The 21,897-nt window shown below is 41.7% G+C and overlaps 1 protein-coding gene across 15 annotated transcripts in view; it reads left to right on the forward strand.

Moving 5' to 3' along the window:
• The window catches only part of APBB2 (amyloid beta precursor protein binding family B member 2), a 377,265-nt gene that overhangs the window by 18,861 nt on the left and 336,507 nt on the right, over positions 1-21,897 (forward strand). For 10 of the 15 annotated variants that reach the window (XM_060148287.1, XM_060148290.1, XM_060148303.1 and 7 more), the window contains exon 1: positions 8,787-9,217. The exons of 2 other annotated variants lie outside the window; for them this stretch is intronic. The gene's annotated coding sequence lies outside the window, so the exon portion shown is untranslated. Of the gene's footprint in view, positions 1-8,786; positions 9,218-14,314; positions 14,352-21,897 lie in introns of those variants that run through there. 3 more of the 15 variants (XM_060148293.1, XM_060148296.1, XM_060148291.1) reach the window with 3 other exon arrangements.

Genomic DNA, 21,897 nt, shown 5'->3' on the forward strand with positions numbered 1-21,897 from the left:
TTCCTCATCTGTAAAGTAGGACTAAAAAGAATACCTTCCTCATGAGGTCATTTTGAAGATAAAGTAATCTATGTTTAATACCTTGGCAGTACCTGGTGCTGTTACATGTGAAAAATTCAGTCGTTTAAAAACTATATAGAAATGATTTTTGATCCTTCAACAAATATCTGTTGAGCTGCTTTTTTAATGACAACCCTCATGCTAGATAGTGAGTGTTCAGGGTGAACCCTCATAGATCCTTTAGAAAGAAGATTCCACGTGGCATCTTTATGGGCAAGAACTGGGTTTGACCTTTCCTTGGACCTTGGGAAGTCCAGTACAGGACCTATGAACTGCGCAGTCAGTGAGCATGGATCCAGACTGCCTGGGGTCAAATTCTGGTTCTTGCTAGCTTTGACCTTGGGCGATAACAGAATCGTTAACGTTCTCTGCCTCCACATCTGCAAAATGGTGACAATAATTGTACTTTTGTCAATAGGGTTATGGTAAGGATTAAGTGAATTAAAATACATGAAGTGCCTAGAATAGTAAGCACTTAATAAATGTTGTTGTTATATTATTAAATAAACCCAGAAAGCTTTCAAACTTGTAAATTAATTCATTTGTTTGAAATTTATTAAGTGTGGGGAATTCAGATATGAATCAGATACAGCTCCTTTTCACATAGAATGAATAGTTAAGTCAGGGAAGATTAATTCACTTACACTTTGATGAAATAGTATATGAACAAAGAAAATGGTGGTAGAAAGTAGAAAGAGCATGATTAATTCTCAGGGTTTCAGAGTATCAGGGAAGGTTTCCCACATATGGGTTTTGGAGGTTGAATAACTCTCAGGGTTTCAGAGTATCAGGGAAGGTTTCCCACATATGGGTGTTGGAGGTTGAATAGGAGTTTTCTAGGCAGCAAAGGAAAGAAAGAACATTAGGGGAAATGGGAGTAGTATATCCAAAGGCATGGAGTATTACCACCATGGCATGCACAGGAGATACACCCAGTGGTTACTCATAGTGGTACAAGAGTATAAGTCCTAGAGCCAGGATTCAAATTCTGCCACTTACTGCTGTGTCTCCTTAAGCTAATTTCTTGACCTCTCTGTGCCTCTGTATTTTCATCTTTTAAATAGGGATAACAGACTTTGGGAGGATTAAATGGGCATATTAATTTGAAGTGCTTAGATCAGTGCTTGTCCAAAGTAAGTGTTTTAAAAAAAGTATTGGCTCTAATTAATGTTATTACTCTTCAATTTGCTAAAAGAAGACAAGGGCTAAGAGGGTTCTCTTAAGATTCTTAATCGAGTTCAGCGATTCCTGTGGGCTTGGATAAATGCTGTACCCTTGGGTCTGTATACTCTCTTGAAACAGCTTTCACCATTTGAACATTTGGGTTAGGAGGTGAAAAAAATACATTGTTCAAGTAGAGGAAAAAGTGATTAAAGGAGGCCAGACATTGGCACAAAACTTTGTGCAGATTGCTGATTAGGCAAAATTAAAAGAATAAACCAGCATGTTGAGCCAACATGGTTTTGTTTTTAGATCTGGTGAACCACCTGTATTTTTAAGTGATCAATTTAAAGATGGTTTGGTTTATTGTTAATTGTCTCCAAATTACCCGGTGACATCAGTCTGTGTTCTGAACCAGGGTAAGTTTAGAAAAACCATCACTGGAACGCAGCCCGTTGGTGGTGCTGCTAAATTGGCAGGTGTTTAGAGGTGAAAGGAGGCGTGTGGCCTCGGGATTTCTTTGGCTACACTTCTCAGAGCTGTGATGACAAATGCATGAATGATTTCAGCTGTGGTCCAATCTACTTTTATTTTTAGTTTCTAAAGGGGGGTGTCATTTCCAGTTGTGGTTTTCTTTGATCATGAGAGTCAAATGTACTCATTATGACAAGACTTAGGCAGAAAGAAAATAAAAAGTAAACCATCACCAGAAATGTCAACATTTGGAGATAATAATTGTTAACACTTGGGGTAGAGCCTGCTAAGCCTCTTGCCACTTGCAAAAAAATTAGGCCTTTCTTGACTGCAGGGGCAGTAAGGCCAGCATTGGACACAGGGCAGGCTGGTGAGTGAGATTTTTGGGGAGATGTTTAATTAGAAAATTCAGGACAGGAACAACATAATGATGATCATGGAATTGTTTTACACTAAACTAGTTAAAAATGTTGGTGAAATAAGTGGCTGAAAAAAGGTTATATTTACTCACTAAGCATTTTTTAAAATAAATTTATTTAGTTTTATTTATTTTGGGCTGCATTGGGTCTTCGTTGCTGCACGTGGGCTTTTCTCTAGTTGCGGCGAGTGGGGGCTACTCTTTGTTGTGGTGCGCAGGCTTATTGCTGTGACTTCTCTTGTTGCAGGGCATGGGCTCTAGGCACATGAGCTTCAGTAGTTGTGGCTCGTGGGCTCAGTAGTTGTGGCACACAGGCTCAGTTGCTCCGCGGCATGTGGGATCTCCCCAGACCAGGGCTCAAACCCGTGTCTCCTGCATTGGCAGCGGATTCTTAACCACTGCGCCACCAGGGAAGCCCATCATTAAGCGTATTTATTGAGTGCCAGTGAGATGCTAGGGATACAGCAGTGAACACAGCACAGCAGATAAAAATCTGAGCCTTTGTGGAAGTTGCATCCATTGTCAGGATTATAGACAGTAACTAAATCAAATAAGTAATTGATATCATAAGGAGGAAGTACTGTGGAGAAAAATGAACCAGACCAGAGGGATGGGGTGGTAAGGGGAGGGTGAGAAGGAGGGGATGTGATTTTATTTTATTTTATTTTTTAAATTGAAGTGGAGTTGATTTACAATGCTGTGCCAATTTCTGCTGTACAGCAAAGTGACTCAGTTATACACATATATGTATATATTTACACACATTCTTTTTTTATATTCCGTGTGATTTTAAATGGGGGGCAGTCAGGGAAGGCTTTACAGAGAAGGTATTTGAATCAACACTTGAAGGAGGTGAGGGAGGGTGGCCTGTGCTGTGCATACTTGGGGAACGAGTGTTCCAGGCAGTGGTGTTCGAGGAGCGGGAGGGCATCAGCATGGCTGCAATGAGTACACACATTCTTTTTTTATATTCCGTGTGATTTTAAATGGGGGGCAGTCAGGGAAGGCTTTACAGAGAAGGTATTTGAATCAACACTTGAAGGAGGTGAGGGAGGGTGGCCTGTGCTGTGCATACTTGGGGAACGAGTGTTCCAGGCAGTGGTGTTCGAGGAGCGGGAGGGCATCAGCATGGCTGCAATGAGGGGAGAAGGAGTGGATGGGATCAGAGAGATGAAAAGGTGGGGTGAAGGGCTGAAACATCCCTCTAGGGCTGGTTGGGCCGTTGGAACAGCCTTGACTTTAATGCCAATTGAGATGTGAAGCCACTGGAGGGTTCCCAGCCAGGGGTAACTGTTACATTTCACAAGGGTCATCTGGTGGCTGTATGAGAATAGATTTTAGGAGTGCTGAGTGGACTCAGGGAAATCAGTCCAAAGATGGTTGTGGTAATCTGGTTTGAGAGATGATGGAGAGTTGGACAAGGCCAGTAGCGGTGGGAGTGACTGGATTCTTAGTATATTTTCAAATTGGAGCCAGTGGGATTTATTGATGGCTTGAATGTGGGGTGTGAGAGAAAGGGAGGAGTCAAGGATGATTCCACGGATTTTAGTCTGAGCAGCTGGAAGTATGAGGCTGCTCTGAACTGAGATGGAGAAGACTATGATTCAGTGGAGCAGGCTTTGGTGAGGGAGTGTCAAGGTCTGAATGTGTCCCCACACCAAATTCTTATGTTGGAAACCTTACCCACTAATGTGATGATACCAGGAGATGTGGCCTTGAGATAAGGTCATGAGGGTGTACCCCTCATGAATAGGATTAGTGCCTTTATAAGAGTTATGAGAGAGCTTGCTAACCCTCTGTGCTGTCCGCCACGTCAAGATATGAGAAGTTGGCAGTCTGTATCCTTCCTGGAAGAGGGTTTTCATTAGACACCGGATCTGCTGGTGCCTTGATCTTGGACATCCAGCCTCCAAAACTGTGAGAAATAAATTTCTGTTGTTTTAAAGCCATCACTCTATGGTATTTTGTTATAGCAGCCTGAATGGATAAAGACAAGGTGGATCAGGAGTTCAGCTTTGAATATGGCAGTTTGAGGTGTTTAACAGACGTTGATTGAAGATGTGGACCCAGCAGTTGGATCTAGGAGTCTGGAGCTTAGGGGAGAGGTCTGAGCTGGAGTTACAGGTTTGGGAGTATAAAGATCATCCAGAGAGGGAGTGAAGTTAGAGAAGACTTGCACTGGCAAGTTAGGGTTGGGGAGATGAGAGCAAGAAGAAGCAAAGGAGACTGAGAGGGACTGGGCAGTGATGGAGGAGTGTGATGTCTTAGAAGCCAAGTGAAGATGTATTTCAAGGGAGAAGTGTGATCAGCTGGGTCAAATCTAAAAGTAAATCACATCTCTGTGTAAAACTGTAGTAATTATTGAAAACTTATGTTTGTTCTTTAGGTTTTATCTTATTTACTTCTCAAGATATACAGAATGAAGTATAAATGCCCCATTCTTTCTTCCTGCTCCCTGTATGTAGCATAGTTAATAGTGTGAGTAACCTTCCAGATGTGTGTATTTATATATCATATTGATATTTGTGTATCTATATCTATTTGTAAACTTTTGTCTTAAGATATTTCAAATATACAAATATCCCAATAAGTAAAGACTAATGTATTAGATCCTGATGTGACCATATTAAAGAAATGTGACCACTTCTCTGGATGACTTAAAATTTATCTTTACTTCCTTATTATTAGAGTTCATACGCATACATACACCTTCTTGCTTGTGTGCACACGTGTGTGTTCTCTCTCTCTCTCTCCCACCCCTCCTCAGGCTCTTCCAACCTGCCCACGGCTGTGCTGTATTTTTCAGACAGCTGCAGTCACAGCAGAAACGGTGGTCCTGCTCCCAGCTGGGTCTTGGGAGAGCTGCAGAAGTAATGATGCAGAAAACAGCAGCCTCCACAAGGACCACGTGAAGCTTGCTGATGAAAGTAGCCTTGGAGAGCCCCAGGTTTCCATTTGGAGAGCTCAGGAATGCCAGTGGGAGAATCATCCTCTAGGAGAAAGTCTGAGGCTTTGGTGTTCTTCAGTCTTTACCTCAGATCCTAGCTCTGGCACGTAACTGTGATGATGGACCAGTCGCACCCCAGTGTTCTTCATCTATGGACTGGAGAGATCAATTCCCACCTTAAAAGGTTGTGAGGTTTGTAGGTGATAATGTGTGTAGGTGAAGTGCCTAAGAGAGGGCCTATCACATAGTAGGTTCCAATTACATTCATTCTTTCCCCCAGGTCTTTCTCATCTTTTTCCTATTTTATGGTTGAGGTAATCAGTGGATGAAATGTATATTATTTAAGTAAATATATTCTGGTTATCTAGAAAGGAATCTTGAGATTAAAGAATTTTAGTACATGAAGTAGTTGAGCTGAGACTAGAATTCTACCAGTTTTTTGTTTTTGTTTTTTAAATCCAATTTCTTAGCCAGTAAGCTTTTATTTTATTTATTTTTGGCTGTGTTGGGTCTTCGTTACTGTGCGCGGGCTTTCTCTAGTTGCGGCGAGCGGAGGCTACTATTCCTTGTGGTGCGCGGGCTTCTCATTGCGGTGGCTTCTCTTGTTGTGGAGCACGGGCTCTAGGCGCGCAGGCTTCAGTAGTTGTGGCATGCGGGCTCAGTATTTGTGGCTCGTGGGCTCTAGAGCACAGGCTCAGTAGTTGTGGTGCACGGGCTTAGTTGCTCCATGACATGTGGGATCTTCCTGGAGCAGGGCTCAAACCCATGTCCCCTGCATTGGCAGGCGGATTCTTAACTACTGCGCCACCAGGGAAGTCCCTAGCCATGAAGGTTTAAAAGAATTTTACTGAAGGTGTGTTGAATTGTTCAAAATCCAGTACACATTTATTGCACTGTGCTAGGGCAGTGTATAAGGTGCTTAGGGGACAAAAGTGAGTGCACTGACCCCAGCCTGTCTCCCTGGGGCTCACAGATAAACAGTGTTAGCGTAGGGAGACCTGTTCCTTTAACACAGAAGAAGGATCAATAAATTACATCTGGGGGGTTTTAGAGAAAGTAGGAGACAGGAGATGACATACTATGTCAGGGCCACAGTTCTACACCTGAAGAATCTGGAGCCAGATTCTTCACGTCCAGAACATTTAGGTAATGACTTCCTCGGACAAGCTCAATGGTACATAAATTACATACAGATGTTCATAAATGTGCATTTACTTGTACTGAGGACTTCGGTCTGTTAAGATGCTTTTGTCGCTTGATTTTTGAAGTGGGCCTGTTTTGTTATCAGGTAGCTGTGGTGAATGAGTTGTTTCGAGGAGGGCATTTGTTATCCCTGTAAAGCTGCAGGGCTAGGAGAATTTAATTTACTCGTGAAATTTAAAAATTAAGGCATAGCTTCTGTAGAGGGAAGTACACAAATCTTAGGTGTACAGCTGGGTGAGTTTTCCCGTAAGTATGCACCTGTGTAGCCATTAGCCAGATTAAGATAGAGAACATTTCTATCCTTCCCGCAGCTTTCCTCTTGTCCCCTTCCATAGGATATCCCTTCCATTACACCTCTGTCACTGTAGCTGAGTTTTCCCTGTTTTGAACTTCACATATTTGGAGTCATACAGTATGTGGTCTTTCATGTTGGCGCTCTAACGCTCAACCTCCCATGTTGTTGTGAGTTGCAGTAGTTCATTCTTTTCCGCTCTGTGTAGTCTTCCATTGTGTGAATATACTTCCACTTATTCACATTACTGTTGACAGATAGTTGGTTTCCCGATTTTTGGCTATTGAGAATAATGGTGCTATGAATATTCTTGTATATGCCTTTTGGTGGACACGTACCATGTATTTCTTCTAGGTGTATTCTTAGGCATGGGATTGCTGGTCGTCCAGCCTTAATGGAGTCAAAGTGGTTGTTCAGGTTTACATCCCTGCCAGCTATGTGTGATGCCACCACCTTTTAACCCTTTTAGGACTTGCTGTGTTCCCCACCGTCGTTAACAGCACCACCATCCCCACAGGCACCAAAGCTGGAAACCTTCCTGCCTGTTTAAGATCCTTTTCTTTTGCCTTGTCCAGGTAGGTCATCGACAGGAATGGCCAGTCTTCTGAAATGTCCCAGGAATCTGTTTTCTCTTTTCAGTCCCCAAATGTCTTCCAAATGGAGTGGAGAGCTGAACTTCAGCAGTGATAATAATGAGGGTCTCATTAGGATTCATTTTTGCATGGTTCGATTGTTGGCATAGCGGCGGTAAGGGATGGCACATTGTATGTTGGAACTTCCTGGATTCTCCTTAATGGCAACCAGGTAGCAGAGAACTGAAGCTCGCGGTTGCAAAGTGAGCATGCACAGGCACCCTGCAAAGTTAGCTGCATACCAGACAAATGAATAACATGCTAATTATTATCCTGCCTTGGAGAAGGTCTGGTAGAGTTATAGCTTCAGGCACTGTGTAAGACCTAGCTTTTTTTTTTTTTTTAAAGACCTAGCTTTTTAAGCTGGCAAAACATTGATTACTATTTTTAGTTCAATTTCTACCCTTAAAAAAAAAAGGTCGCATACTCCTTGCTACTCCTGGATGGTTTTATGTATTTTAATTAATGTTATCTTATTGCCTTTGTGCTCCGAGGCTGCTTTGGTGAAAGATGTAATTTCAGAAGGCTGATGAAATTAGATGGGTCTCACTGGGAAGACTCTGTTATTCATATTTATGGTTATAAAATATTTCAGGTACATCTATGTATGACATTCCTGGGCTATAGGAACACAGTGTTCTGAAACCATTTGTCTTAGAGTAGTTCAGACCAGTGGAACAGTAGTAACTCTAGTTTAGGGGTGATTTTGTTGGTTTTGGTGTTAAACATGTCTTTACATTTTCCCCTTAGAATCTCATCGTGCAATGATATGTAAAGAAGTGTAAGTAATTCTATAAACCAAGCACACACAACCCTCCCAGCTTTATTACTTTATAGTCAGACCTCACATATTCTTGACTGAACTGCCATGAGATATGGAACCCGGTAGAAACCAGCTCTATTTGGGTCTGAATGAGTAGCCAGCTGTGGAGCATGGAAAATATATTTTAAATCGTTTGCCAGAGCTGAATGCAGTTAGTCTTGCAATAAAGTGAAAGGCAGTTCTCTGAGAAAGAAAAAGGAATGTCTTGAGTGAGGCTTGAAATAAGACGCAGTCAATAAAGAGAAAGGCTGTAATAAGCTATTTATTATGATCAAATGCTGAGCAGAGTTTCTCATTAGTGGGAGTTAAGAATTAACATGTAAGATGTCACAAAGCTATTGAACAGTGATTATACAGTATCTTTCCTAAAGGTTAGGGTCCTGAAAACCCTCTCGATGGTAGAACTTGAGGTTGCAAAATTTAAAATCCTAGGAGGAAGGGAAGAGTCAGGAGTCTCGAGATAATAAGCGAATCTCAGGAACTTTGTGCACAACTTTTTTCGAAGTTTCTCTGAAATCAAATAGCCATGTGTACTTTAGAAACCTCATGCCTAGTTTCATTGTGATAGTGTGTATTCCTTTTGCTTTGTGACTATATTAAGAGGCTTTTGTTTTATCCAGGGGCTAGTCTCCTATCCAAATGGTCAATGCCTTCCCGCCCCGCCCCGCCCCGCCCCTTTCCTTCCTTCCAGTATTCCCATTTAGTCATTTCCTGTTTTGTACCAGGTAGTATTTTAGGCTTTGGGGACACATTGAACCAAAGTCCCTTCCCTCAATAAGATTACGTTCAGGTTGTGGAAGGTAGACAAGTGTCTCAGGGTTGGGTTTTCCTGAAGCAGACGCTGAGATGGAGTTGGGGGAACAAGATGTTTATTTGGGATCAACACGGTGAACAGAAGAGGGTGGAAGCAGCATTGGGCCGAGGAAGAAGTTGAACTGTGATGCAGATTTGACGTGACAGAGCCCCCACCAGCCTGTGGAGACTTCTGGAGTGACGTGGATTCCCTGGCAGAGGTTCCGACACTGAGCGATGACCTCACTCCTTTCAGGTGTGTTACCAGGCGCAGCTGCCCCAGGAGGGGTGTGGCCTCCGGCCGGAAGCTCTCTGCACTAAGCCTGACCAGCTGACCCCGAGGAGCTGGGCCCTGGAGCCTGTCTACCTGCAGCTGCTCTGCGGGGCTTAGCAGTGGATCTTCCAGTCTATCACAGTAAGTGTTTAAAGTATCTGGAGGTGACAGCACAGTGATGGAGGAAGATAAAGCTTGGGAGGGGAGTGGAGAGTGTTGGAGGGAGAAGGCCTTATGGAGGCATTTAAACAGAGACCTAAAGGAACTGAGGGCGCTGGGGCAGAGCAGGCCGGGCTATGGGAAGAGCTGGGCCCTGAGGAGGAGTGTGTCTGGCTTGTTGGGGGAATGTCAAGGGGCCCAGTGTGAGTCGGGGTACAGTCATGTGGGGCCTTCAGGCCGTGGCACGGAGTTCACCTTTTATTCTGTGTGAGGTGGTGTATTAATTTGCTAGGGCTGCTGTAATAGAGTACCACAGACTGCATGGCAAAACACCAGAAATGTATTGTTTCACAGTTCTGGACGTTCTAAGTCCACGATCAAGGTATTGTAGGGTTGGTTCCTTCTGATAGCTGTGAGAGAGTCTCTGTTCCGTCTCTCTCCTAACTTTTGATCATTTGCTGGCAGTAGTTGGTGTTCATTGGCTTGCAGGTCTCGGCCTTCATCTTCACATGGCGTTCTCCCTATGTGTGTGTCTTTGTGTCCGAATTTCCCCTTCTTATGAGGACACCAGTCATATTGGACTAGGGCCCACCCTAAGGACCTCGACTGATTAATCTGTGATGACCCTCTTTCCAAATAAGGTCACATTCCGAGGTGTTGGGGGTTAATACTTCAACATATGAATTTGTGGGGGAAACACTTCAACCCACAACAGGTAGGAAGCCATTAGAGGGTTTTGAACAGGTTAATAATATAATAATCGGATTTATGTTTTTACAAAGGATCACTCTGCTTTGTGGAGATCAGAATGAAGGGAGGAAGCAGAGGCATTGCTATAACTGAGGCAGGAGATGATGTTCGCTGTGCCAGGTGCTAGAGGTGGTAGTGAGTGGTCAGGTTCTCGATATAAGGTAGAGCTGTTATCCTGTTAGATTAGATTAGAAGTGGAGAGAAGAGGGGAGAGAAAGAGAGGAAACAAACACAGAGGCAAGGATGGCTCCTGAACAACTGGAAGAATGGAGTTGCCATGTACTGAGATGGGCAAGGTTTTGGGAGGAGCCAGTTAGGTGGTGATAGTAGGAATTTGATTTAGGACTTAAGTTTGTGATGCCTGTTAGACACTCATGTAGAGAGGCTGAGCAGGCAATTGGATACATGAGAGATTCTGGAATCCAGAGTTCAAAGATGAGAAGGGACCAGCAAAGAAGACCCTAGAAAGAGGAGTCAGTGAGGTAGAAAGTGAACCCAAAGAAAGAGGGGGGCAGGGTTTCAGAAGGCATGTAATGAATATGTTTCAAGACAGAGTAATCATCCCTTAGAATAAGGATTCAGATTGACCGCTGGCTTCAGCAACATGGAGGCTATTGGTGACTTTGACAAGAGCAGTTTTGATAGAACGACAGGGATGAAAGCCTGATTGGGGTGAACTCAACGGGAAGAGAGAAAGTAGAGGCTGTAAATATAGGCAGCTCTTACTTTTACGACTAGCTTGCCGAGGCTGGGGGCCCATGTTCACCCCGGAGGTACAGAGTAACTAGGATGCTAGAGAGGGGAAAACCTTTGGGAAACCTTTGTGTAACTGTCTTAGAATGGAGGTCAGGTACTTCTCAGGCTCCCTCCCCGTTTCTTTTACAGGGTTATTTAACCTTAACTCTGCTTGGTAATAACAACTTCATGCCGAAGTATGTTATGTTAGTCCCTCTCAGACAAGTTTTAACTCCTTTCCTCCTAAAAGGATAATATAGTAATACTGAGTTCTTGAGGGGTGAGTAAGGTAGTCTTAGGGTTATATAGGATTAGTCATGAATTTATAAGGGAAGAAAAATTTGACCTGAAAGGAAATTTATCTGGGATTCACTTGCTTGAATAAGGAAAATGAAGAAATTGTACATAATTAGCCCTCAGGATAATTTACATTCAAAAACAATTTTAGTAGCTTCTCAATTTCATCCTTCGCGTATGTTAAAATCAAGAATTAGGAGTAAGGTGTAATTGACAGACTTGAATATCATCTCCTGTCATCTTCCCAGTCCAACAAGGTAAGGAAGCAGAAGACCCCAAAGGGCAACTGCAGTAGTTAAACAGAAGGGCCTTGTGTTGTATCTGCACCTACTCCGTGACTCAGTGAAGCCATTAGGAAAAGCTCTGTGCCCCTGCTGGGAACTGAATGTAGGTGAAGGTGTGAACTTAAACTTTCAGGGAGACCCGTACAATTTCAGAATCAAAGGAGATATTAAATGCTTTGTTTCTACAAGGCCATATTAGGTCTGAATCTTTTAAACATAAATGATAGAATTAAATTTGATCACTAATGTCCTCCCTTCTTTGAAGGGCACACCTATTCTGTTAACTCACAGAATTCGCAAATGTGATTATTTTGTGAGATGAAAGGGATTTTTTTCTTTCAGAGATTTATTCCCTTCTACTGAGTTCACAGACGAAAAAAAGGGGGGGGGAGTGGAATTAAACTGCACAACGAGAAGAGCTTTAGATTTAATAAAAGGGAAGCTTTTCCTAGTGAGGCTCCTTGAGGCTGGTCATGGCTTCTCTGTGGGATGTATAAATCACTGCCTTGTAGATGGTCGAGGTGTGGAAAGGCAGAGTGATCGGGAGACTTAAATGGGGGTGGGGAGGCCCCTTGGTCCATTGGAAGATATAAGAAAACACCTGGGCAAGTTTCACTCTACTTTTAAAGACCCTCAAGCAAGCAAACCAGCACAATCCCACCATTCTGCAGGTTTACTTAGGCTTGTTCGAGACCTGTGGGACCACGGTGTTTGAAAGCAGTTGTGTCCGTGTAGGAGATCGTGAGGTAGAGACAGACATACAGCTTTATAGGGATTCACAGACCCAAGCCTTTGCCCTCGAGACAAATGATTTCTCAGGTTTTTGTCCATTCCTCTCGTTATTGTGTTCTTGAAACTTTCCTTTTTGTCTTATCTGAGATTGGCCTCTTAAATTCAGCAATGAAATTGAGGTGGGAAAGAAAGAGGAGGATTAAAATTAGTTGGGTAGTGTTTCTATTAAATCTGGTAATGAGTTAACATTATGGAATACTGTTTTGTCTTCTTTCCCCCCGAGGCTGTAAAATATTGTCATTTCCAAGATAAAGGAAGATTCCTAGGCTGCTGTCTTCCTTTCTTCTGAATTCATATATAATCTCGCATTATTAACCCTTTGCGGCTCTGTTTTATGCCAGTGTGTGTGTAATGGGAAATTTTAAATAAAGCCAGCTGTGTTAAATATTCATAGAATTGATTTTCACTTGTCTAAAGTCTTTGGTGACTTATCTTCAGGGAGTGTTAATACGGCAGTAATTCTGCATTACATTTCTTCTTGCACCAACATTTAATTGATGCTGTATTTCACGAGGATTATTGCAGGTTTATTGCTGTAGTATTTAGAGTTGTGGTTCTGTGCTAGTAATTCAGAGGAATCGGATTCCTTAATATGTTGTTTCCATTTTAATTGTGTGTGCTTTTGAGCTGACAAGTTTGAGAAGGGCCGATAACTGTTTAAAAGACCTGATGTACAAAAACCATTTTGGTGGAGCAGACCTGAAGATACTTTGCTTGTGGATGTTGTTGTGTGAGTCTTTTTTTTTTTTTTAAATGATGGTACATAAATTTAATCTGTATTCCTTTTTAAAATGATATGAAAATTGATAAAATCTGTATTATTTTGGTGGATATTGGTGGCTGCTTTACTTCTTAATTAAGGTACCTGGGATGTCTCAGACTGTGAACAGCAGCAATTGTATTGCTTTTTAAAGCAGACTGATTTACATTGTTATTCTCTTCTAGAAACTGCAGTAGTTTTTCAAACCACTAGGACACCAGTATTCCAACTGTGCAGTTCTCATTGGAACCTCACGCAGTAGGACAGTTAGTAGGTGCTCACTATTCTATTGAAAGAACAAATAAATGTCTGTACAATGAAAGACATTTTGTTGAGTAAATACACAGATGTCCATGCACTAGAAATGGCACATATATGACACAGTAGTGGGCCCTGAAGGAAGGAGGAAGGTTTGCCCATCAGTCACAGTCCTTAATAAATCCTGGCTGAATGAATGAAAAGCAGGAAAAGAGGCCGGAGGCAGTTCTAGGTGAGTAGATGGAAAGAGTGAAAACCACAGAGGCTGGAAAGTGTGAGGCCAGGCCGAGGCCTTAGTATGTTTTATTGGATTTAACTCGGGCAGGAGAATATTCTGGAAGGAACTCCAGACTAGGGGTTGGCACTTTGGTTCTTTGCTACTGAATGTGACCTTGGGCGGCTCTGAATTTGGGGCCTCTGCATTCCCTAAAGGCTTACTGTGAGGCTCAGATGAGAAAATTTATATGAGTGTTTTGCAAGCCATGAAGGGTCCTACCTACGAGGTGTTGCTGTGAGCCCTGATGGTTGCTGAGGGCCATTCATTCATCCATCAAATACTTACCGCCACCTGCAGCAGGCCACGCCTTATGATAGACAGTGGTGGGTAAAATGCAGGCCGTACTTCCTGGGTTTTCGTTCTAGTGGTGAGAAAGGTATTAACCAAACAATCAAGTATGTAATTACAAACTGTGGTAAATACTGTGAAGTACAGTGTGCTAGTGGCTCATTTAGTCTGGTTCTGGGGTCTGAGGGTTACCCTGTACTGTATGGAGTCGTTAAGGTTCTTGCAGGGAGTGACTTAAACCCAGCATTGCTTTAGGAAGTTTCCTCTAGTGGATAGGATGGATTGACGAAGGATTGGAGCCTGGGAAAACACTTAAATGAAGCTACTGTTATAGATATCATACACCTGTCATAGGACATATATGTGTCATATTTTGGAATTATTTTAATGTTTTAAATGTTTAGTGTTGATATTTTCATGTGCAGTTTTCTAGGGTCTTGATGTTGTTTGGTTTTCATTTGGTATATTAGGGAACATCTGTGTTTAGTTAAACATGAAGTTACCATAAAATATTAGTGAACACGTATAGGTTCTTGTGTGTGCCAGAGACACTGTGCTTAGTGCTTTATATATATTGACTCCTATTAACCCTCAACAGCCATGTGAGGTGCTGAGACCATGTTATCCTCATTTTGCAGATGAGGAAACTGAACGTTGCTCAAGGATATACAGCTGGTAAGTGGGACTTGGACCCAGGCCATCTAGTTCCGATTATACATTCTTAATTACTTCGTTATCACCTTTTCACTTAAAAAGAAAGAATTAATTTAACGTTCTGTAAGAGAAGATAAAGATGCCAGTAAAGCAATCTTTACATAAACACTGTGAATCCCTTGTCTCAATATATTTCCTTTGTGTTTTTTAAAAATAAATTTTTCCCAATTACAAAATAAGGAAGAAAACCTTTTTTTTTTTTTTTTTTTTTTCCCCTGGTACACGGGCCTCTCACTGTTGTGGCCTCTCCCGTTGCGGAGCACAGGCTCCGGACGCGCAGGCTCAGCAGCCATGGCTCACGGGCCCAGCTGCTCCGCAGCATGTGGGATCTTTCCGGACCGGGGCACGACCCCGTGTCCCCTGCATCGGCAGGCGGACTCTCAACCGCTGCGCCACCAGGGAAGCCCAGAAAACCTATTTTAATGCAAAAAAATTTTTTTAAGTTATATTGTGGTTTTATCATTTTGCCAGGAGGAATTATAAAAATTTGGTAGTCCTTGACATTGCTTTGTAGGCTGCATGTCTCCCCATTTTTTCCTTTGTTTCATAACCAGAATAACTGTCAGCCAAGTGGGTGAGTGTCCAGATCTGTCACTGTAGTAGATTTTATGTTTGCTTCTTGCCTTCCATTGCCCATAAGAGCTTCAGTCCATTTCAGTTGTATGTTTAGTTCCAGGGCAATAGAATCTTAGAGTGGGTAGCGCCTGTGGTGTGTGTACATCAGCTGACTCCCAGAGATCACAGATGGGGACCCGAGAATTAAAGCAAACACGGTCATGGTGCTAATTATCGGAAGAGCCACAGCTGGAGGGCAGGACCCGGGACATCGGCCCAGTGTCCCTCCAACAGCATGGTTTAGGCTTCGCACGTGGAGGGTAGCGGCATATGCCACCCCAAAAAATGACTGTAGGAGTTTAGGACGTGCCACCTCCGAATATGCCACTTTGATGTATTGATTATTCTGAACTGTAGGCGCTTGAAAAAAACAATAGATGAAAGGGAGAGGCTTTGACCCAACTCCCCTTATCTGCCTGAAAACAGATCCTCCAAAAGGAACTTAGTTGTCATAGATCCTCACTCCAGGAGCTTCATCAACCAGGGAGGACTGACTCTTATCGCAGGAGAGGAGCCTAGGTGTCGACACCACCCCCAGACAGACTTTGTCACAAACTATCATACGTCCTGCCTAATCTTCTAAGGGCCCGTTCATCTTTCCAGAAAATCATTTACTTTCCGCTAAGAGGCCAGCTTCCCCCTCCCCTTTCCCTACTAGGATGGTGTTTAAGTCTGAATTCTAAGGCACCTCCTTGAGTTATTCATTTTCCTCTGGGTTTCCTCCATGTATACAAAGTATACATGTTAATAAGTTTGTGTTTGTTTTTCTCTTGTTAATCTGTCTTTTATTACAAGGGTTTCAGCTAAGAACTCAGGAGTGTGGAGGGAAAATTATTTTTCCTCCCCTACAGGGTTTTATGTCCCCCCCCTTTTTTTTGCATATTGTTTCCGTTCTATTTCATTTGCGTAGTATAATTGACAGTGAAATTTTGTATTAATTCAGCCAAGTCCCAGTGCTTTGAAGTGGGGGTAGGACTATTAGTTCAAAATGAGTTTTTGTTCAAATCATTTCAATTTGAGTATTAATACAATCTTAAAATTTTTTCCCTATAATTTTAGTTTTTTCAACCCAATAATGCTAAATGAGACTTCCTATGTTAATTTCCCTCATCACTATTGTACTTTTCATTTGTTTTGCTTGTTTTTCCTAACGCTAAATTAAAACTTTAATCCTGAGCTGTGGGCCAATGTGGATAAGCTATAAAAAAGTCTGAGTTCAGAATTAAACTAAACCTATGGCATTGGCTTAGTTTGGTTTATGGTTCAAAACAGCTTTCTATATTGATAGTAAGTTTTGCAGTATCTCATGAAGAACTTTTTATATATTACTTTTTGATTCTGTGCTAGTTTCTTGACCTTTGAGAGAAAGTCCCCTGAGGGCTCTGCGTTTATTTGGTTAATGCTGTTAACTGCTAAAAAGCATAGTCTCTGTAGGAATTGGGTGTGGGTATAATGTTACTAAAAAGAGACATATGCTGTGCATTTTCACAAATTGTTACATTTTCTTCATGTGGTTACAACCTCTTTTTGGAGTCCTTATACTTTTTGTGATTGGTGTATCTTTCCTGTACATTGTATTTTGTCCCCGTTTTATCATCTACCAGTTATGTCTCAGTAATAGAGCCAGGAGGCCAGAATCTCTTGAATATTCTGTGCAGAATTTTGTGTTTACAGGATAAGTTCTCTTATCTGGGATTATCATGACCAGTTGAAGTGGAGAAGTGTAAAAGAAAAAAAAAGCTACATTTATATCTTAAGCATTTTATTTTAAATTCAAGCATATAAATGTACATCTGTTTGCTGATTTCTGAGGTAGGACCTGGTAAGTGGTTTCCATGTTGTTTTTTGCACTTAAACCATAACCTGTGACGTCTGGTCCACCTGGTTTTCGGTTTGGCTTGCTTTAAAGTGTTATTGGAACTTCAGGATATTTGTGAACTATGAATGTAGAATCCTTCCAGATTTTTCTGATTTGCCTCCCCATCCTTTGCCACTTCTTCATGCCTAATATAACAGCAGTTATTTTAGTGTTACTCTTTTATTGTGTTATTCCACAGTATTCAGATGTTCAACTTCGTTTTCATAGAAACATTTTTTCTGAACTCATATTTTATGTATTTATATACAATTTATTATGTGTTTGGGTACAATTAAATTAAATTATAAGAACAACTGGCATAAATAGAAGTAAACACATCTGACCCTAGAGGAGGATACAGCTTTGCTGGTGGGAGCACATCACTGCTTCTTAACCTATATATGGTGAAGGTCTAGTCTTTTTATTTTCTATCTGTCATGGACCTATACTATTATTAACAAAAAAGGAAAGAAATAAAAAAGACATATGATATGCAAGCCTTAATTCTTTTTAACATTTTAGAAACAACATAAATAAAATTACATCTCAGTAAGTACAAGCACAACAAATATTGTGGGAAAAAAATTACAAAATCTGTACGTGTTCTTCAGAAGCATGTGTGTAGGCAATTCACATAAAGAATCACTATTACTCTTGTTAATTTGTTAATCCAGTTATAACTAAACAAAATTTGTGAGTAAAATGATGATGCTCCACATTAAATACCCTATGTATACTTCTAACAAACTCTGTGTATATCAGTGCTTAAGATTTTTAGTGTCAGAAATGAACTTCTTTCTTGTTTATCTACTCTAGGCTGGGTTAGTGATAGTTTATCTTGGGGTTAATGAATAACGTATATCTAAATTGGTTGTGGGTTTGTTTTAATAACACTCATGGTAGCGGAACTGGCCTTGTAGAGGGATGTTGATGAAGATGAAAAAAGGCAAAGCAGTTTCAGCAAGCTGAAGATCTTCATTTTTCACTTTTCTTCAAAATGAAGCAAGCGATGTTCTAGCGTCAAAATTCACCTTCAGTTCTTCCTCAGTAGCCAGTTCCAACTTGTCCTTTAAACTTATGGTCAGATTTAAATGATCTTTTGATGAAAAAAATGGATGTGGATTTTAATACATTTATATTAAAATGTATTAACAAAGTAACCTTAAACCGTTCCTCGTGGTCACATGGTTCTACAGCACTTGACTAGTAGGCAGCTGGTGCCTCATGCAGCTCACCTCACAGGGTCAGCACCACCAGAACTGGTCACTGAGATGAGTTCACTATTCATGCACTTGGATGTGGCAACTGTGTGTAATGACTACCCACGTTCGTACATGCTCGCTCTCTATTTGCTGGGCAGCTGGTAACAAATAGTTTGCAGACTGGCATCCATCTCTGGACCACACCTTGAGAAGCCCTGGGCTCAGGGAGCACCTCTTACTGGCTGTGAGCCGCTGGTGTGCTGAAACATCAGTTGTTATGCTCTACAGAGGCAGTGGGATGTGCTGATTAATCTGGCAAGTCGGTTAAAGGGGAGAACAGTTAAGAGAGCTGCTTCTGCTTTTGCATAAACAGCCCTGCCCCCCACCAAGGTTCTTAGCTTTCATGAGAGTCACAGTAGCAGATGTATGTGTGTGCATATTTGTACGTATTACGTGTCTGTTTATCCGATGGCTGTGAGGATAGGGATCACGCTGTCATCTGAAGGAGTTCACGACATGCCTCCCAAAATGTGCCACTTTAGTATATTGATTGTTTTAAACTAAAGGCACTTGAAAAACAGCAAATGCAGTGCGCGGCTTTCTCTGAACTCCCCTTATCTACCTAAAGACAGACCCTCCAAAAGGAACTCAGTTGTCACAGATCCTCTCCCCAGGAGTTTCATCAACCGGGGAGGATTACCTCTTCACATACACCACACCCAGACAGACTTTATAACAAACTCTCATGTCTCCCATCTATTCTTCTAAGGGCCCATTCATCTTACCTAAAAATCATTTACTCTCCCCTGAGAGGCCAACAAACATCCCTCCCTTTCTTTCCCGTATCACGATGGTATATAAACTCTCAAATCTCACTGCTTTTTTTTGGGTACTCACTTTATTTTTCCTGTGATGTCCACATGTGTGTAATATTAAAAATGAATAAATCTGTAGACCTTTTCTCCTGTTAATCTGCCTGTTCTCAGTTTATTTTGTAGACATAGCTATCGAACCTAGGAGGGTAGAAGGAAAGTCTCCCCCCACCCCCATCTTTGTCCATCGTTGAATTACCCACTGGGCTTTGCATGCAGCTGCTAGATATTGCTGCATGTTTTATATATATATATATATACATACATATATATATATCTGTGTATATATATATATATACACACACACACACATATATATATATCTGGAAGTTCAGTGGAGACATTTTCTAGAGCCAAGTTCTTTAAAGTGTAGTTTTCTTCTAAGGAAACAGCACACTTGAATTCTCATTTCTCCTCTGGTTTCCTTTGCCTGAGTATATTGCCTGGGCCCAGGAGAATTTAGCTGCTGTTACAGTGAAACATATCTTGAAAAAATGATCAGTTTGGGTGTTTCAATCCCCCACTTTTATCTTTTCACTAACTTAACAATTGTGAATTATTTTAAATCCTCCTATGAACAAGGACTGCTCAGGATAGCTGTGATTTATCCTACTTTCATGAGTTCATAGTTGAGGTAGGAGCAGGTTTTTCAAGCAAATGAAGTTTTGGCCATAGTTAAAACTCATTTTCATGAAAGTTATTAGAGGGGTCTTTGTTGTTTGATAAAGGAGCAAATGCCCTTATTGTAATAACCAGGTGTTTGAAAGAGAAGGCAACAATAAAGGCTACAGAGGGAAGTGAAAACGTACTGATGATGAGTATAGATTTATCTCAGAGTAAAAAAAGTGTAGTGTGTTAATTTTAGAAGCATTTTCTTTCTTGATGTTATACCTTGCAGTTTGAAGTTTTTCAATATCCTAAAAATAAGCTGACGTGACAGTCAAAAAATATCATTGAAAAAATGACAACTTGGCATCTTTTACTAGGCTTTTTTCTCCTCCAGCAGGTGAAAGAAAAAGCAGTTGTAAATTTCAAGCATATTTAGAGCAAAGGCATCATGACGTAATTCTTTTTTTTTTTTTTTAGTAAATTTATTTACTTATTTTTGGCTGTGCTGGGTCTTTGTTGCTGCACACGGGCTTTCTCTAGTTGTGGCGAGCAGGGGCTACTCTTCGTTGCGGTGCACGGGCTTCTCATTGCCATGGCTTCTCTTGTTGCCGAGTGTGGGCTCTAGGCACGTGGGCTTCAGTCGTTGCAGCACACGGGCTCAGTAGTTGTGGCTCATGGGCTCTAGAGCACAGGCTCAGTAGTTGTGGCTCACGGGCTTAGTTGCTCCGTGGCATGTGGGATCTTCCTGGACCAGGACTCGAACCCATGTCCCCTGCATTGGCAGGCGGATTCTTAACCACTGCACCACCAGGGAAGTCCCCGTAATTCTAATAGCTATCACATAGTGAGTGCTTACCGTATCCATGTGCTTGACATACTATGCTTCATTTAAACCTTGAAAGAAGCCGAGGACTTGGGCAGGATCATCCACCCCTGTGTCTGAAGTGCAAAATGCTGTGCTAGACATTGGGATGTGGTGGTTTGCAAATCAGACTTAGTCCCTGCCCTCTGGTTGCTCCTAAGCTAATCGGGAGACCAAGAGCCTTTATGTAATTAGAAGTAGTGGTAGGTTCTATGAAGAGAAATTGTAGGGTGCTATGAGAACACCACCAAACAGAGGGCGCTCATTAATTCTCAAGGTTGGTCAGTGAAAGCTTTGCTGATTAAGTGATATTTAAGCTGAAACCTGAATGATATTGATGAGTGGAAGTTAGCTAGGCTAAAGTGTGTGTGTGTGTGTGTGTGTGTGTGTGTGTGTGTGTGTGTATGTGTGTATGTCGGGGTAGAGGGGTGGGAAGACATTCTAGACAAAGAGCACAGTTTGCGCTGAGTCTTTGGAGTGAAGATCAAGGCTGACTCAGGGACTGGAGGGTGCAAGGGGGAGGGACCCTGATGAAGTGTGGGGTAGTGGGAAGGGCCCAGGACACCAGACTACTACCCAGATTTTGGTTTCTATTTCTAATGCAACGGAAAACTATCTAAGAGTTTTAGGTTGAGGAAGGACATGGATAGGATTACCTTTCATAAGGATCGTTCTAGGCCACTGTGGATATAGGTCCTAAGGGAGCCATATAAAAAGGTTATTCAGTTGAAACCAACAGGCTGCTAAACCTTTGCTGAGTTGTGTATGAGTTTGGCTCTTGGCCCTTGGCTATTTTGTCCTCCATAATCCTTTATTCAGCAAGATTCAAAGCTGGCTGCTGACATCTCCTGCTTTACAAGATGCCTGTACCTTGAGTACATTCTTTTTGTTGGGAGCTGCCTGTTAATCTTTGCAAGAAAGTGTGGACAGTAATGATCTTTGGGTGTTACAGACTTGCAGAATGGTTGTTGAGCAGGGCCCACGGCAAGTAGCTCTTTATCGCCGTAGTTTGGGGTCTGGCTCTCAGCTTTAATAACCTGGAGAATCAGTTCTTTTCTCAGCACACCTGTAAGGTGATTGGACTCTGGGGACTGGGCTTTTGTTAACTCAAATCATAAGAGATTCATGTAAACTAAAATATCAGGTGGTTAATGTTACAGACTAGAGCCAGAAAGAGGTCTGGACATGAGTTCTGGAGGGAAACCTACCCGGGAAGCCAAATGAGAGTGACATCATGCATCGGTTAGATCTCGATAAGGGCCATCTCTGCAGAGGAGACGAGACCCCTTAGTCCATTGGACATTAATGGACATTGTACAGGTTTTTGCTGCTTTTGGTTTCTTTTTCGTTGGTTCATACACTTCCTTGTCTATTTAAAATTTTTTAGTGTTTTAAACTTTTTATTCTGAAATAATTTTAGGCTTTCCAAAAAATAGCAAAATACAAAGAATTCCTTTACATTCTTCATTAAGATTTTCTTAATGTAAGG

Source organism: Lagenorhynchus albirostris, chromosome 4 (assembly GCF_949774975.1).
Source record: "Lagenorhynchus albirostris chromosome 4, mLagAlb1.1, whole genome shotgun sequence".
NCBI classification, from domain to species: domain Eukaryota; kingdom Metazoa; phylum Chordata; class Mammalia; order Artiodactyla; family Delphinidae; genus Lagenorhynchus; species Lagenorhynchus albirostris.